This window comes from Nicotiana sylvestris, chromosome 8, assembly GCF_000393655.2.
Source record: "Nicotiana sylvestris chromosome 8, ASM39365v2, whole genome shotgun sequence".
Taxonomy (NCBI): Eukaryota; Viridiplantae; Streptophyta; class Magnoliopsida; order Solanales; family Solanaceae; genus Nicotiana; species Nicotiana sylvestris.
In genome coordinates this window covers 82,205,289-82,224,533 of record NC_091064.1, presented here as the reverse complement: position 1 = coordinate 82,224,533, position 19,245 = coordinate 82,205,289, and positions in this window count along the sequence as shown.

Genomic DNA, 19,245 nt, shown 5'->3' with positions numbered 1-19,245 from the left:
GGGTTGTGACTTACCAGTTGAGCTTTGTAATAACCTTTGAGAAGAAATTTGCTCGGGGACCTGTGGATGGGGGGTGCTTGAGATTTCTTGAAAGTAGTCCCTGAGCGAAGGCTCAGTCACACTCGGACCATCTGGAAGCGCGTTCTAGTATGAATAGCTTTATGCTGCTATAGATAGTTTCTGAAAAAGGAGGTTTGTCCGACCCTGGACAGCACCCAGAGCCAGGTCCGTAAGTGCGACATTCAAAAAGTGCTCATTTCTTCATAGCCCGGTTCCCTAAGATGAAGATATTCGAAGTCGTGTGCCACCCTTGTGTTGGTGAAGGCGTTGTCGGCTCTTCGGTGCGAAGCCTTACTTTGACGGAGGTCTTCGAGGTCGGGTATCACCTCGTGGCTGGTGAGGATACTATCGGTTAGCGTTCCCGATCCGCTTTGAGGTAGGCAAATCATCGACGCCCTTCCCACATATAATATGAGGTTGTTTTTGCTTTCTTAGGGGTTACCCCATCTCACACAGTTGCCATTTTCTTCCCGCGCCATGTTTCCAGTATAAACACGCCTGTACATCTTTCCACCTTTTAGTCTTTCAACTTTGCGACTGCTATTGCGGCAATGTCGGGATTAATCCGATGGGGGGGAGCTCCCCCCGTTTTTCAGGATCGTCGAGGTCTGGTGACTTTGTGGTGCCTGCCGGTTACGCCCTTCGTTGCTATTGTCAGGGACGGTAGAGACCGGGCATGGACAAGTCGCTTCGCCTGGGTGCTGACTGTTGGTATTATACCCTAGGAGCCCGTATTATTTATTGGAAAATGGTGCTATACTCTTAGGCAGCGCGCCTCCTGCTTTACCAGTTCTGCCTATGGCGAGAGCGGATTTAGCAGTTGTGTCTTCCTTCCTTCTTCTATAATAGTTATATGGGTGTCAAGCGATGCTCCTAATCTGCCAGGCTCGACCTGAGGATCCGTCGTCCTGCTTGTTCCTGGAGGAGAGCGAGTGGCAAGCTTTGTCCCGGGGTGAATGGGAGGAAAAGTAATATGGTGAGCGTTACGCTGTTCCTTCCTCGCTACCGCCTGATACTTCTTACTGATTTTTTTCCTATAGATATCTGACAATCTTGAGTTTGGTCTAGTTCGTTGTGGAGCTAGGCTTTGGATGAGGGTATGTCCCTTAGGCTCCTTTACGAGGAGAAAGGAAGTTGGGTCGATGTACTGCGATATGAAGCATATTGGAGCTCGAATTACGAGAGCTATTTGATGGAGCAGGTAGCCTCTTGTAGTACGCATTTCGCTTTTTTAACCCTTAAGGTTAATATTTTTGCCCATCTCAGTTGTAGAAAAAGACGGAGGCTCTGGGGTACCTTAGGGGAGAAGCCGACCGAGTTAGGAATGATTGTGGTGGACTAAGAGTTCAGGTGCAGGCTCAAGCTTCAGAGAGAAGGGTGCCTTGGATAAAGTTCCCTCCTTTGAGGCCCAACTCCACTTGGTTCGTGACAATGCTTCAGTTCAAGCGGATATGATCGCTAAGCTCGAGTCCGAACTCTCGAACGTTAGGGCTAAAATCGTCGATGCTTGGGCTGAAGCAACATTGAGTCGGACTCAGGCTGATCAGGAGATGGCGATTCATTTGAAGGATACTACTGATGCCCAAGCCGAGTTGAAGAGGGCCCTCGATCATTAAAAGAGGATCGAGGAATATGTTCGTTGCAGATCCCGAAGAGAGGTACTTGAAGAGATCGGTGCCAGGTGTTTTGTTCTCCTGGAAGAGCTAGCTCGAGTGAGGACGGACGAGCGTGATACTCGGTCACTTCTTGCCGACGCCGCGGAGAGTGAAGATGGGGCTGGTAGGCCGTAGCCTTCTGAAGCGGAGCATAGATTTTGCCATTTTGTACGTGATATTTGCAGAGCACGTTCGCAGATGGAGAACGCACCTTTTGCGTATGTAAATAATAGAAAACCTGGAGCTTTATCTCTTATGTATCCCTTTAGGCTTTTCTTTTGACAAGGCGGACTGGTTTTAGAGTTTGGAGAGAACCCTTAGATTGGTAATACGGTTCCGGAGCTCATCAGGCAGGCCCGGAGGCTCTTTTATGCTCGGTTAAATGCGGTTTTTAATGAAAGTTGGCGTTACAGCTCTTATGCTTTGGTCAGCTGTTTTGGGTTTAGTCTCCAAGTCAGGCTTTGACTCGAGCCTACTTGACCTTCAATCTTTTGTGCCTGCATGGGCCGATGACAATGGCTCTTACGCCTTGCGCTTGGGCATTTGTGTTTTAACTATTTTGGGTTCAGTCTCTTAGTCGGGTTGCGACTCGAGCTTAATTGACCCTCAAGTTATTTTTTGTGCCTACATGGGCGGATAACAATGGCTCTTATGCCTTGCCCTTAGGCATGTATAGTTAACTATTTTGGATATGGTCTCCAAATCAGGTTACGACTAGAGCTCATTTTAATCCTCAAATTTTCAAAATTTTTAAGCTTGCGACAGTGGCTCTTACGCTTTCGGTCACTGTGACCTTTTAGTGTGTGGCCCTGAGGCTCGTTTGGCTGGTGACAATGGCTCTTATGCTTTTTACCGTTAGCATATATAGGCTTTGTTTTACTCTAATGAAGGACTTTTGGAATTATTTTGTCTGACCCGTTGTCGGTTCAGGAAGAACCTTGATTTCAAGTCGTTCGCGGCAATGTTAGAGTACCTCGGAATGTTTAGCTCGTAATAACCTTTGAGAATAAATTTGCTCGGGGACCCATGGATGGGGGGTGCGTGAGATTTCTTGAAAGCAGTCCCTGAGCGAAGGCTCAATCACATTCGGACCATCTAGAAGTGCATTCTAGTGTGAATAGCCTTATGGTGCTGTAGATAGATTATGAAAAAGGGGGTTGGTCCGACCCTGGACAACACCCAGAGCCAGGTCCGTACGGGCGACATTCAAAAAATGGTCATTTCTTCATAGCCTGGTTCCCTATGATGAATATCTTCAAAGTCGTGTGCCACCCTTGTGTTGGCGAAGGCGTTGTCGGCTCTCCGGTGCACAGCCTTACTTTGAAGGAGGTATTCGAGGTCGGGTATCACCTCGAGGCTGGTGAGGATACTATCGGTTAGCGTTCTCGATCTGCTTTGAGGTAGGCAAATCATCGACGCCCTTCCCACATATAATACGAGGTTGTTTTCGCTTTCTCAGGGGTTACCTCGTCTCACGCAGTTGCCATTTTCTTCCCCCGCCATGTTTTCCAATATTAACATGCTTGTACATCTTTCCACCTTTTAGCCTTTCAACTTTGTGACTGCTTTGGTGGCAATGTCAGGATTAATCCGATATGGGGGGAGTTCCCCCCGGTTTTCGGGATCGTCGAGGTCAGCTGACTTCGTGGTGCCGGCCGGTTACGCCCTTCGTTGCTATTGTCAGGGACGGCAGACACCGGGCATGGACAAGTCGCTTTGCCCGGGTGCTGACTGCTAGTATTATACCTTAGGAGCCCGTATTATTTATTGGAAAATGGTGATATACTCTTAGGCGGCACGGCGCGCCTTGTGCTTTACCAATTCTGCCTATGGCGAGAGCGGATTTGGCAATTGTGTCTTCCTTCCTTCTTCTATAAAGGTTATACGGGTGTAGGGCGATGCCCCTGATCTTCTAGGCTCAACCTCAGGATCTGGCGGCCCGCTTGTACCTCGAGGAGAGCGAGTGGTGAGCTTTGTCCCGGGGTGAATGGGAGGAAAAGTGTCATGGTGAGTGTTACACTTTTCCTTCCTCGCTACCGCTTGATACTTCTTATTGAGTTTTCTTCTATAGACCTCCGACAATCTTGAGTTTGGACTGCTTCGTTGTAAAGCTAGGATTTGGATGAGGGTACGTCCCTTAGGCTCCTTTACCAGGAGAAAGGAAGTTGGGTCGATGTACTGCGATATGAAGCGTACCGGAGCTCGAATTACGAGAGCTATTTGATGGAGCAGGTAACCTCTTCTAGTACACATTTTACTTTTTTAACCCTTAAGGTTAATCTTTTTGCCCATCTCAGTTGTAGAAAAAGACAGAGGCTCTGGGGTACCTTAGGGGAGAAGCCGACCGAGTTAGGAATAATTGTGGTGGACTAAGAGCTCAAGTGCTGGCTCAAGCTTCAGAGAGAAGGGTGCCTTGGCTAAAGTTCCTGCATTTGAGGCCCAACTACGCTTGGATCGTGACAACACTTCAGTTCAAGCGGATATGATCGCGAAGCTCGAGTCCGAACTCTCGAAGGTCAGGGCTGAAATCATCGATGCTCGGGCTGAAGCAACATTGAGTCGGACTCAGGCTGATCAGGAGATGGCGATTCATTTGAAGGATACTACTGATGCCCAAGCCGAGTTGAAGAGGGCCCTCGATCGTTAAAAGAATATCGAGGAATATGTTCATTGTAGATCCCGAAGAGAGGTACTTGATGAGATTGGCGCCAGGGGTTTTGTTCTCCTGGAAAAGCTAGCTCGAGCGAGGTCGGATGAGTGTGATACTCGGTCACTTCTTGCCGACGCCGCAGAGAGTGAAGATGGGGCTGGTAGGCCGTAGCCTTCTGAAGCGGAGCATAGATTTTGCCATTTTGTACGTGATATTTGCAGAGCACAATTGCAGATGGAGAACGCACCTTTTGCGTATGTAAATAATAGAAAACCTAAAGCTTTATCTCCTATGTATCCCTTTTTTCTTTGCTTTTGACCAGGCGGGCTGGTTTCATAGTTTGGAGAGAACCCTTAGATTCGTAATACGGTTCCGAAGCTCATCAAGCAGGCCCGAAGGCTTTTTTATGCTCGGTTAAATGCGGTTTTTAGCGCAAGCTGGTGTTAGAGCTCTTATGATTTGCTCAGCTGTTTTGGGTTTAGTCTCCAAGTCATGCTTTGACTCGAGCCTACTTGACCTTCAATCTTTTGTGCTTGCATGGGCGAATGACAATGGCTCTTACGCCTTGCCCTTGGGCATTTGTATTTTGACTATTTTGGGTTCAGTCTCCGAGTCGAGTTGCGACTTGAGCTTAATTAACCCTCAAGTTATTTCTTGTGCCTACAAGGGCGGATGACAATGGCTCTTACGCCTTGCCCTTTGGTATTTGTGTTTTAACTATTTTTGGTTCAATCTCTTAGTCGGGTTGCGACTTGAGCTTAATTGACCCTCAAGTTATTTTTTGTGCTTGCATGGGCGGATGACAATTACTCTTACGCCTTGCCCTTAGGCATGTATAGTTAACTATTTTGGATATGGTCTCCGAATCGGGTTACGACTAGAGCTCATTTTAACCCTCAAGTTTTCAATTTTTTTAAGCTGGCGACAGTGGCTCTTACGCTTTCGATCACTGCGACCTTTTAGTGTGTGGCCCTGATGCTCGTTTGGCTTGTAACAATGGCTATTACGCTTTTTATCATGAGCATATATAGTCTTTATTTTCCTCTCGTTAAGGACTTTTGGAATTATTTTGCCTGACCCGTCGTTGGTTCGGGAAGAACCTTGATTTCAAGTTGTTAGCGGCAATGTTCGAGCACCTCGGAATGTTTAGCTCGTACGCTGAGTAGCTCGAAGCCTTGTGATTAGGAGTTGACATGGTCCAAACTCGTTTGCCTATTGAGGGTAGCCTGTTTTAACTAGTTCTTTTTGAAGTAGATTCGAAGTAATGGCCTGTGATTTTGTTAGCGATGGCCGGGCGTCCCTGAGTCATATTAATTTTGCTAGTGCAGCCGTTTTGATCGTAGTCATATGTGTTTGGCCAGAGCCAATATGCCCTTTTGGGAGTCTTACAAATGCGATACATAGCCTAAACTTTGAGATTGAGTTTTATGCATGTAGTAAGGTCTTACAATTTTTTCAAGCCTGTTGAGGTCTTATAGTTTTTATTGTTATGTAAAATAGATCTGGCTAGACTGAGTTTGCCCGCTCGAGGTCTTACGGCCTTGGGTTTTTTAGTGAATGGCGATTGACGACAGTTTCCAAGTCATCGATTTTGCTTAGACTCGAAAGCCATTACTCGTGAGCTCGGAATTGCCTCGTTGATGTCTTACGAGCACGGAGTTCCGACCCTAACGTCATATGGGTATCAAATTGTTGACGCTAAGTCTCCGAGTATTTCGGGACGTACTCGATGGAGGGATCCTTGCCATGAGTATGCTGAATTTTCTTTAGAGTACGAGATGCCTTTGGCGAAAGATATTCTTTGATTGCTTTATATAAGTACAAGTTGTTTCGTTGTTGTGAGCTCGGACCGCGCAGGCTCGGCTCTTTTGACCATTTGGCCCAATACATTATTTTATATTGGAACTTAGTCTATCATTCCTCAGTCCTTCCGAGCGGACGACGTCTTCAATGGGGGTACCTTACAGTGTTCGGGGTTGATTGCAAGAGAATATTTGAGCATTTGCTGAGTTTACCTTAGGCATCTTGCAGACGTTGCCTCATTAAAAACCTTGCCGGTAAAACCCTTCCCTTGGCACAAAAACTCCGTCGAAGGAAAAGAGTGCAACGGGTGCATTTTAGAACCATACGGTCTTCGGGCAGGGTTAGCATTATGACCGCTCCAATTGAGTGCTTGCATAAGGGTTAGCCATAAATTCAAAACAAAAAGGGAGATGGTCGTACCTTCACGTGAGACATGTGGGCGACGCCTCGGGATTGATTCGCTACAATCATAAGGGCTGATTTGTTTCAATTGCTCGAGGTGAAGACGCGGTATGGTTCTTTACTTCGTTTTGCCATGTTTCATCAAGGGTGAGGCCTGATTTGCCCTTTGGTTTACTCGGGGCGGAGGTACGAACATTGGTACCACATCATGTAGTGCGAACATTTCCCTCGCCGCATGCTGTTCCCCGTAAACAGTTTTAATTCCATCCTTTGTTGGAAATTTTATCATCTGGTAAAGGGTGGATGGTACTATTCCCATACAGTGTATCCACGGCCGCCCGAATAAGGCGTTATACCTCATGTCTCCTTTGATGAATGTGGGGTTGAGACAAGGTCTCAGTGTCCTCTTCGCTGAATGTGAGGGCGTCCTCGGGAATATATCCCCGAGTCTGCTTTTCTTTGGTGATGGATATTTTCGTTCTTCTCATTACAGATTCCCGTGGGGCATCGATGCCCCCCATGATCATATGGATGATATGTTGCAGATTGTTTGCCTCGTTCTTCTTGGTTGCCCCCTTTCCTGGAACTGATTTTTAGCTTGATCAACAAGGAATTCCTGGAGATGTCTTTTGTTAAGCAGTCGAGCTACCTCTTCTCGTAGCTTATGACAATCATCGGTCCTGTGGCTGTGCGTGTTGTGAAATTCGCATACCAGGTTGTAATTCCTTTGCGAAGGATCTGATTGTATAGGTTTTGGCCACTTGGTGTCTCTGATTTTACTGATGGCGAACACGATATCCTACACATCAACGTTGAAGTTGTATTCTGACAAGTGGGGCACACCCATTGTCACTACCTTCTGATCGAACTTGGCTCTATTGATGAGCCCTCAAGGATCCTGTCCTCGATCCACTCTTCGATCATTGCGAGGTAGGTTACGCCTCGGGGCATTCCTCCTATCTTCAAGGTATGGCTGATACCTTTCTTTGTTTAGTGTTGGTTCCTTTGCTAGGAGCCTGCTCGGGTATGCTAAGCCCGAAGGGGCTCCCATCTGGTCATCCTCGGCCCTGATCTTCGACTAGTACCGTTTGTGGACGTCTGACCAGGTCACAGCTGGGTACTTGATCAGGTTCTTTTTCAGCTATTTCGAAGCCGCCGAGCTTCGTTCGTTCAGACCTTGAGTAAAAGCCTGCATCTCCCAGTCGTCAGAGACTGGCGGTAGCTCCATCCGCTCCATTTGAAAGCGAGACACGAATTCCTGTAGCATCTCGTTCTCCCTTTGCTTGATTTTGAAAACTTCAGACTTCCTCATTGCTACTTTGATGGCACCGGCATGTACCTTTACGAAGGAGTCTACTAGCATGATGAATAAATCTATGGAGTTAGGAGCCAAGTTTTGATACCACATCATGGACCCTTTCGAGAGAGTTTCCCCGAATTCTTTCAACAATACGGACTCAATATCATCATTCTTTATATCATTGCCTTTTACCGCATAGGAGTAGGCTCTAACGTGCTCATTAGGGTCAGTGGTCCCATTGTACTTAGGGAGTTCTAGCATTCTAAACTTCTTAGGAATGGGTTTCAGGGCTGCCTCCGTGGGGAACAACCTTTGTATAAACTTTTTCAAATCCACGCCCATGATGACCGGGGGCGCACCCGGGATCTGGTCGACCCTAGAGTTGTAGGTCTCGACCTTCCTGTCATTTGCTGCTATTATTTTCTTGCCCGATTCGATCGTTTTAGTAAGATCCTCAAGCATTTTTACTATGGCCAGGTCGGCTATCGACCTGTTATTGCTCGATCTCTCGGGTACCTGTTCGATTGGAAGGCCTGTTTCTGGCGCTGCTGTGCTGGGTGTCTTCGGATAACTTTGTAACTGAGCGATAGCCAACTGTTGTGCCTGCAACATTTCAAAAATACCATGAAGACTAACTTCCTGTTCTTCTCGGGCTAGGGTTTTTGGGCTTCCTGTTGGTTGTCATGCCGCATGCTCCTATCGGTGTGTGAGGTTTCATTGACCTGTTGTGCGTCCTGCGAATCTGCGTCCGCTAAAATCGGTCCGGGCGCATTATCACGATTCTACGGTGGCGCACTAACAACTGGAACAACCACACTGTTTTCCTCATGGTTTTCGAGGTTGTCGTTCTCGACCCTATTTATTGAGCCAGACATTTTGTCCTAAATCAAAAGATATTGGACAAGAAAAGGTGTGAAAGATAACTTGCATTTTTGTAATGAAACCAGCAAGAAAATAATCACTATTATTTTTAGCCCCATGGTGGGCGCTAAACTGTTTACCGTGAAAATGGTAATAACAATTAAATTTGTAAATAGGACTCTAAAAATACGTGATCTATTTTTATGCTAATTGTTAGAGCAGTTGGTGCTAGGTGTATGAAGTTTAATAACGAAATACAAGTTAAAACGAGACAACAATCAAACCGAAGGGCCTGCTACCTGGACTTCGGACTGATCGACGAAAGGCCTCGAGGTCGATACCCAGCTCGAGTTTGAGTTATCGAGGGTAACCGGGAAGGGGATAACAATTAGGATATAATTAAAGGAGGCTCTTTATGGCCAGTATCAAGCAATAAAAGAAAAATAAGTATGAAAGCAGTAAACGGAGAGAATATCCTCGAGCGAGTAAGTTAGAAAGAAAAGAGAGAGATATATTATTGATCATGTTTAGAATGGTTGGAGTTGTCCCTTATAGAGTGTTAATGACTCCCTTTTTATAAGAGGGGGGAATCCAAACATAGTACAAGATACGTTGAGTAATAAAGGAAGCGGGATGGGACAACTAACTAGCTTCATAACGTATACGTAGGTCAATGTTAGGCTACCCAGGAAGACATAATCGACTCCAGATGCACTCTTCGGAGGACTCCCGTTCTTGTTGGGGTCTCGGCCAACGTTATCCCCAGGATGGGTGTCGAAAGATCTTGAGGGAAGTATCCGGCTCGAGGTCTCGACCTTTCGAGGCGATCTCCTGAAGCACTTTATCAACGATAAATTAGTCCTCCCGATTTCACCATACACAAAACTACCACATGAATATTAAATAATCTCGGTGATTGATGTTGTTGATGAAGTGGAAGATGCTGTTTAGATAAAGATGGAAGAACAATGCCTCGGCGAGTAGTTGGCGGCTAATTTGGTGAACTTCGATGGTGAAGATATGGAGGGGTATATGGAATCAGTCAATGCATTGGAGGGGCTTGTGTCCTACACTTATGCTCCGACAAAGCTGTTTCTCGACTTGGAGAATAGAGCTACTCCTCCCCCAAAACCTTCTATTATTGAGCCACCGCAAACCAAGCTCCAACCACTTCCACCACACTTGAGGTATAAATTTCTTGGCTCAAATGATACTCTACCGGTAATCGTTTCTTCTTTGTTGTATGATGTGCAGGTAGTACAATTGTTGGATGTCTTGAAGGACCATAGGCAAGCTATTGGGTGGACAATTGCGGACATCCGAGGGATTCCCGCTGGAATTTGTGAACACAAGATCCAATTGGAGAATGAGACTAAACCAAGTGCGGAGCATCAACAATGGTTGAACCCGTCCATGCAGGAGGTGGTAAAGAAATAAATCATCAAGTGGCTGGATACCGGGGTAGTCTACCCTATTGCTGATAGTTCTTGGGTTAGCCTAGTGCAATGTGTGCCGAAAAAGGGAGGCATGACCGTGATTGAAAATGATAAAAATGAGTTCATCCCAACAAGAACAGTGTTTGGATGGAGGGTGTGCATGGATTATCAGAAGCTCAACAGTGCCACGTGCAAAGACCATTTCCCTATGCCTTTTATTGATCAAATGCTTGATCGGCTAGCGGGAAGGTCATTCTATTGTTTTCTTGATGGACATTCCGGTTACAACCAAATCAACATAGCATTGGAGGACCAAGAGAAGACAACATTCACTTGCCCTTATGGAACCTTTGCCTTTATCCGGATGCCGTTTGGTTTGTGCAACGCTCCGGCTACTTTTCAAAGATGCATGATGTCCATCTTCTCAGACATAGTGGAGGATTTTCTAGAGGTTTTCATGGACGATTTTTCGGTGGTACGTGAATCTTTTGAGCATTGTCCTAACAATCTTAGACAAGTGCTCAAAAGATGTGAGGAGATCAACCTTGTGCTTAACTGGGAGAAATGCCACTTCATGGTGGATGAAGGCATTGTCTTGGGGCATAAAATTTCAAAACATGGCATAGAGGTTGACCGAGCAAAGATCGAGATCATTTCCAAGCTCCCTTCACCTACTTCAGTTAAAGGTGTCCGAAGTTTCTTGGGGCATGCCGGATTCCATAGGCGTTTCAACAAGGATTTTTCCACAATTTCAAATCCCATGTGCAAACTCCTTGAGAAAGATGCAAAATGTGTGTTCGACGAGAAGTGCCTCAAAGCCTTTGAGGAATTGAAACAAAAGCTCACCATGACACCTATTATTGTCACACCCGATTGGTCTCTTCCATTCGAACTCATGTGTGACACCAGTGGTGTAGCTATTGGGGAAATGCTTTTCCAATGTCACAACAAGGTTCTCCACCCGGTCTATTATGCAAGCAAGACACTCAATTGCGCGCAAATGAACTATACGATGACTGAACAAGAACTTCTTGCCATTGTTTATGCCTTTGAGAACTTCCGGACATATTTGTTAGGATCCAAGGTGATAGTGTACACAGACCATGTTGCTCTTTGCTATCTTATGAAATAGAAGGATGCAGAGCCTAGGTTGATTTGGTGGGTCTGTTGTTGCAAGAATTTGACTTTGAAGTCAAAGATAGAAAAGGGACGGAAAATCAAGTGGCAGATCATTTTATAAAGGCTTGAAGAGGCAGGGAGACCAAAGGAAGATCGTGAAATTAATGATGCTTTCCCGGATGAACACATATTGGCATTATCTAACACTTTTGCTCCTTGGTACGCTGATATTGCTAACTACTTTGTTAGCAACCTTATTTCTGATAGATTGGAAGCTTGTCAGAAGAAGAAATTTTTGAGATATTGTCGACAATACTATTGGGAAGAACCATTCTTGTTCCGTGTTTGTGATGATAACATCATTAGAAGGTGTGTTCGAGAATAGGAGATTATTCCAATTCTAAAGGCATGCCACAACTCACCGGTCGGTGGTCACCATGGGGGCAATTGAATGGCAGCAAAGGTGCTTGATTATGGTTATTATTGGTTGTTGATTTATCATGATTCCAATCAAATGATCATGGCTTGTGACCAATGTCAAAGTAAAGGATCAATCTCAAAGAGGCATGAAATGCCAATGCACTTTGTGATGGAGACAGAGATCTTCGACGTGTGGGGAATTGATTTTATGGGTCCCTTTGTAAGATCTTGTGGTATGAAATATATCTTGTTGGTTGTGGACTATGTTTCCAAATGGGTTGAAGCAATTGCCTTACCAAACAACGAGGCAAGGAGTGTGACCACATTCTTAAAGAAAAACATATTCACGTGGTTTTGCACTCCTAGAGCCATTCTTAGTGATAGTGAGTCTCATTTCTATAACAAGTCTTTCACGGGGTTACTAGAAAAATATGGCATCAAGCATAAGGTGGCCACACCTTATCATCCCCAATCAAGTGGCCAAGTTGAAGTTTCCAACCGGGAGATAAAGAATATTCTAGCAAAGACTGTTAATCAAAATAGGACCAACTAGTCAAGGAAGCTAGATGATGCGTTGTGGTCATACCGTACGGCGTACAAAACCTCTATTGGCACTTCTCCTTATCGGTTACTTTTTGGCAAGGCTTGTCATCTACCTGTAGAACTGGAGCACAAAGCCATGTTTGCTTTAAAAATGTTGAACTTGGACTAGGCTGAAGCTGCAAATTTGAGGTTAACACAACTCAATGAAATAGAGGAATTCTGTTTCCATGCATATGAAAGTGCAACAGTGTACAAAGAAATGATGAAGTTCATCTACGACAAAAAGATCTTGAAAAGAGAGTTCAAGTCGAGTGACTTGGTTTTGCTCTTCAACTAAACGCTCAAATTGTTTCTAGGAAAGCTCAAATCGAAATGGTCCGGTTCGTTCAAGGTGGTAGATGTATCCCCTTTTGGAGCTGTGGAATTAGAATCGGAGGATGGGCTCCGAACATTCAAAGTAAATGGCCAGCGAGTCAAGCACTATTGGGCACAGATGGAGAAAAACATTTTGTGGAATAGTTGGCTCTCAAAAATGGTCCATGCCCGACCAATGAGTGAAACCAAAGAAAGTCCAACTTCGTCGTGCAGCGACGTTAAATCAAGCGATTCATGGGAGGCAACCCATGTGTGGTAACATCCTTTTTGTCCTTTAAATTTTAATTGTTGTTAGATAGATTTAATTGAACAATTTGAAGTGTATGTTAGAGTGCAGGTGATTCAAACGATCATAACAGAGGGTAAAATTGCGTGTGAAAGGGAAGAAAAGTCACCATGGGAAGTCTGTTACACGTATGCGGTTGCATTTTAACTATGTGGACCGCATAGTAGTCGCAGACCTGGACAGTTTGTTTGGCAAAAATTGATGGTAGAAACGCAGCGAGGACGTGCACTTTGCGGATCGCATTTCAGTTATGCGATCACACACGTGCACTGCATTGTGTCCATGAGTAACTCCAATTGAAACCACCGCATAACACTTATACAGTCTCATAAGGTGTTATGCAGTGACCTATCAACTGCAAAATTCACAGGTAAGTACCCCCTACCCCTTCACACTTAAACACACACCATCACTCACATTTCCCTCTTAAACAAAACAAAAAAAAAATAACAAAAAGAAAACGAAACAAAAGAAAGAAAAAAGAGGAAAGAAAAACGGCTAGTGAACAAAGTAAACAACGATCCCACTTTGTGCATTCATCTTCCAAGGGTTCTAAATTCTCCGTTCCTGGTATGTGCCCCTTTCCAAATATCATCCCTATAAATTTTAGCTTAAATTCTGTTGTGTGTTGTCCCATTTTTGTTTTCTTTAGTTTTCCTCTTTGTTCTTGGGTATCTACTCATGATGAGGGGAGGGGGGGGGTTTGAAATAAGTAGTTAGGCTTGGGGTGCTGGGTAGTGAAATTGGGTTCACCGTTGTAGAGGGTGGAAGTCAAACCATTGAGGAGGACGACTTTTGCGAACCGCATAGTCGATTTGTGGTCTGCATTGTGGCCGCATAACCAACCCTAGGTGGCCTGAGGAAGATGACAAATTGTGGAGGTTGTGCGATCGCATAAGTGATATGCAGACCGCAAAGCCACTGCATACCTAAACAGTTTCTAGCCTTTTGTAACATATTGTTTGCGGCTAATTTGCGATCGCAAATTCAACTCTGCAGTGGATTTTGCGATCGCATAGTGTGATGACCTTTCCAAGAAAATAGTTTTGTGATGGGTATACAGACCTTATAATGGATATGCGATCGCAAAACCCATTGCATAATTATATCCCTTTAGCAGACAGAAGTTTTGCGACAGGTTTGCGGTCTGCATAGTGGTTATACGACTTGCATACCCTGTCGCATACTTGACTTTCTTTGTGCTTTTTCTTTTGATGTCTGCTATATTTCTCACACTTCATTTCTTTGCAGATATGGCTCCCAAGAAACATATATCTTCTTCCAAGAAAATAGCCTCCACCAGTCATCAAGCACAACAAGCCAAACATTCACGACCGGATCCTACTGCTGCAAATCCCTCCCAATCTGATGAGGAGGAGACCTTGCCATCAGTTGACCTACAAGTTGAGGCAAGAAGAAAAAGAGGAGATTATTTCTAACTCAGGTTTGGGGTCGAAGGCTCTAGGGAGCTGTATAGAGAAGGGCTAACAAAATAATCCTTACTGAAAAACAACTGAGTCTGAACGGGCTACAAGAGTAGTACCTTCACATACTGGAGAATAACAAGGCTAGAAACTGGGAGTGCTTCACTGAGCAGCCTGATGATTACAATGAAATAGTGGTACGTGAATTTTATGCATCTTACGGAGCCTCCAGGACCCCTCACCACAAGCGCAACAAAGTTTTCTGTGATATTGTCTTGGTTCGGGGGAAGCATGTGTTTTGTAGTAGTGACACCATAAATGAGTTCTACGTCCCAAACAGGAGATCGGGCATAGCTGAGTATGATACCAAATGGGCCAACAGGGATAATGATCATGGTTGGATAGCTTCAGTGATAGCCAAGGGGGCCCCTGCTAGGATTGACCCTTTGCATAAAATATTCAAGGAAGATATCACACGAGAGGGTAGATTCTGGCTCAGCTTTGTCACCTCTCGATTGATACCATCCCGAAATGAGACTGATATAAGCATTGAGAAAGCTATTCTCATTGCATGCATTATGACTCAGATAAAAATTGATGTGGGTGACTTTATCTTTCGAGAGTTAGGGATCCGAGCCAACCAGATAGCCATGTCACTTCTAATCCCGTGCTTGATCACAGCCCTCTATAAGGGTGTGGAAGTCCCTTAAATGCCATACACTGAGAAGGTGTGGAAAGTGGTGAAGGATATTGATATCACGTGCATTAATGACGCGGTAGTTATTGCTCCCCAGAGGTTCAGACCCTGATTCCTGCTAATACATAGATCTCAAACTCCCAGACTCCTGCTTCTCCTTAGTCCACAGTGGTCTCCACTTCCACTCCACAACCCACCTCTCATGTCACCTTTGAACAGCCTTCTGCCCCACTGCCAGCCGTTTCGAGGCTCGGTCTCTTAGCTCAACATGCAAATGCTAAGGTAGCCAGCTCCTGAAGAACCTCCCTACACTCATCAGGCAAGACTTAATCCCTATCCAGTCGTCAGTGACGGTGCTCCAACAACAACAAATATCTTATGAGAATCGCTTGAAGCAGCTTGAGGTGCAGATTTAAATAATGGAACGGGGTGAGGTTGGAGACATGCCAAAGCTCTGTGACAAGGTTCCCACACTGAAAATTGAGCTCCACAAAATGCAAACTCTGGAGTTCGATCTATCCTCCTTCACGCAAGGAAGGAGAGCAGGGAGCATGCACATCCGTGGTTGGATTAGATTTTGATTTCTCCACCTTGATGACAACTCCTGCACCTCAGACAGCCAGGGCTTCCCAGCCTCCAGCTTCTCCTACACATATTGACATCACTTCCGAGGAAGATTCCGGACACTCTGCAGAGTCCAAAGGTGGGGAGGCAAACGAGGGAGAGACTGATGAGGAGTCATGGTCCAAGGAGGATGAGGGTTCTCAGGAGAAAGGTAAGCAGATTGCTGCCCCTACAGTTGCCGAGGAGGAACAAGCAGTTGTTGAGAAGGTGATAGAACATTCACTAGTAGACATGGTCGTCCAAGCCAATCCATCGGCCACTCAGCTATCATCAGGCGAGGCTAGCAGCTCACAGGCCACAACTCTAGTGTCGGGCCAGTTGGAGATCCCTCGTCCATCAGTGGAGGTCATTCCTCCTACCGAGATCTCATTGGTCCCAGCTTCAGCATCAGAGGGTGACCCCACTATGATTCAACCGCCTTCTGACTCCCATAACGCTTAGTGTGCCTCAGAGAGCCCCTAAACTCCGTCTTACATTCGTATGCATTAGGGACAATACATTCTTTTCAGTAAGGGGTGGGATAGCCTTGTACAAACTTTTTGTGAACCGTCATACATGTTTTTGTGTTATATAAGAAAATTTCTATAACTTTTGTATATACTTGTGTTGTTTTAGTACATATGTTATCTTTGTATATAAAAAACCAAAAACAAGTAGATAGTTGGATGCATGTTCATTTTTAGTAATTAGCAATGAATTCCCCTTGATTTTTCTTTGTCGGGTTCTTTTCCAAGGGTGTAATAGTAGAACCAGGGCAGTAGAATGAAACGTTTTGGCTGGTTTGGTGTAGTTTTCTAGTCTCAAGCATGTGTGCCTATAAATAACCTACAACCTTCCATTAGTAAAAAAGTATAAAAAGAAATCAACTGTGTGAACTTGAGGCTCGCTCATTCACTCTATGTTTACCTAGAGTTATACATGTAAATATGATGAAAGCTTCGAGTTCCCAAGTGTTGACTTGAGGGCTAAAACTATGTTGAGTCAAACAGTTCGTGTGTCATGAGTGTGAGTCTTTGTATAAATAATTCTTGTGTTTACCTTTGTCATCTAGAACTTGCCCGGTTGGTCTTTCGATGCTAATGATAATTACACTTGGTTGGAGAAATGACCTTAGGCAGCCTTTGTGATTTTGGAAAACCAGTTACCATTTCAAGCTACCCATTGTATAGATATTATCACTAGTTACCCCATTTGAGCCTTTAACCTTTTCTTTAGCCACCTCATTACAAACCTTTCCCCTTTTGTAAAATAATTTCCTCTTTTGAACTCGTCCCTTCTTGTACATTGAGAATGAGGCTAAAAGCCTAAGTTGTGGGTATGGTTTCAAGATGGAAATTGGCAAGGTTGTACAACGAGTGTAGGAAAGTATTCCTCAATATATTCATATGAAACTATTCAAGCTCCAAAAAGAAAAAAAATGCAAGAGTAAAGAAGAAAAAGAAAAGAAAACGAGGTGTATGTATTTATATAAATATGATGCCTTGAATAAAATTAGAGAGGTATTTAAGGTGGTTCAAAGTTGGAAATTAGGGGCCAATGAGGGCTATGTTGTTTGAAAAGAAGCAAAAAGCAACAAGAAAGAAAAACGTGAGTAGTGTTCAAGGAGGGTGTAGTCAGTTGTACCCAAATGTTTATCCGACCTTTCCATAAACCTACATTACAAGTATAAAATGTCCTTATGGGATCTCCGACTGAACGTTCTTAGAATAAAGCGATGACTTAAAATAAGGGCAAGCCTATGCTATGGCATGTTGTAACACTTGAAACTCTTTCTAAGAGTGAGTGTCATTGTGAATCCGTCCCTTTTGTTGTCAATGAAAATATTGTGAGCTTGGGACTTTCTTTCTAGTGAGGGCACATGAATATTGAGGTTGGACATAAGTTGAGTTCTTGAAGTCGAATGCAAGTGCACTCAGATGAGATTAACATTCTGTCAAATTGGTCGAGGCTCATAGTTTCACAAGTTGATTAGTTTCTTTGTAAATAACAATGATGGTTCAGGAAGGGTAAATAAACGAAAGTGCATGCTTGTAGTACTGACAATTAACACCATCCACGGTCACTATTGTTTCATATCGATTAGATGGAATCTAGAATAGGATAGTGTCATTTTAGTTGCCTGAGGACAAGCAAGAGTTTAAGTTGTGGGTGTTGATGTGTCGGAGAATTTCGACACATTTAATACAAATTGCTTAAATTGTAGCTTGTTTTAAATGCAATTATCTTTATTACTTATGTAATTTTAATGTTTTTGTAGTGTATGAAGTTTAAGGACCTAAGAACATGGAAATGAAATCAAAAAGCCGCAAAAGGACAAGAAAAGAGTAAAATGTAATCGCAGATGTGAAAATGCGGATCACAAATCCAACATACGGACTGCATAATGCTCAAAGGAATCGCAAAGCCCAACAGTCTATTGGCCAAATTCAAGCACAAGAAATGCGGTCCATTATGCGACCACATAACAGGTTTGCGGGCCGCATAATGAATTGCAAAATCCCTGTAGAAGTTGATGAAGGCGGAAAATGCGGTGACAAATATGATCGCAAATCAACAATGCAGACCGCATAACCTAAATGCGATAAATACCTGGGAACTAGTGTTTCGAAGATGCGATGGTTGTGATGAGAATGTGGACCGCATGTCTGTTATGGGACAGAAATGCGACCACATAATTGACTTGGAAGGGTATTTTTGTGGGGGCATCTTGTCTGGTTTTTGAGCTACATTCAAAACTTTGAATATTTCTCTCTTTTGGAAGCTTTAGGAGTGAAGAATCTTGCACTTTGTGAGCTTTTATTCTCAACTTTTTATATTTTAGCATCAATAGCTAGCTTTAAATACTAAGGTTGTGGACCCTAAATGGGTGTTATGTTAATGGGTGTTTAACATTGAATATATATATATAATAGTTGGTTGATATATATTTATTTCGCATTCTTCATTTATTGTTGGTGGTTGCAAACATTAACAAGAGCCATTAAACTCTTTCTTTACTTAGAAAAGTGAGTTAGAGTTTGGTAGAAGTAAATATCAAAGACTCAAGGCCTTAAACCTTGTTTAATAGAATCGCTTAGGAAAAAATGGGTTTTATTTGTTATAATTGATTGCTCTTAATTGCAACTCTTTTATATTTAGAAAAATCATATAGAGGAAATACTACCCAACTATTGAAAAATATTGGGTAGTCATTTAGAAATCATTTGCATATCTAAACAATATTCCATTAGAAATTTATCATATTAACACCGATAGCATTACACTTCATTGAAGGGGACACAACCTTGGTTTCCTTAATCAAATTATGTACAGTCTCAACATTACATTTAGTTATCTCTTCAAATCACAATCATATCATACTCTAGTTACAATTAACTGAATATAATTACGACCTAAGTCAAGTAACACAATACTCGAGTAACCTTTTCACGCCTATTCCCTGTGGGATTCGATCCCAAACATGTTGGGTTATTATATTTGACACTGACCGTATTATAATATTTAATTAAAGTTTAATTTGAGTGTATCACTCCAGTTGCTACGATACCTGCACCACCATCGAGGGATGGAGATCAGCCGGGTAGATGTCA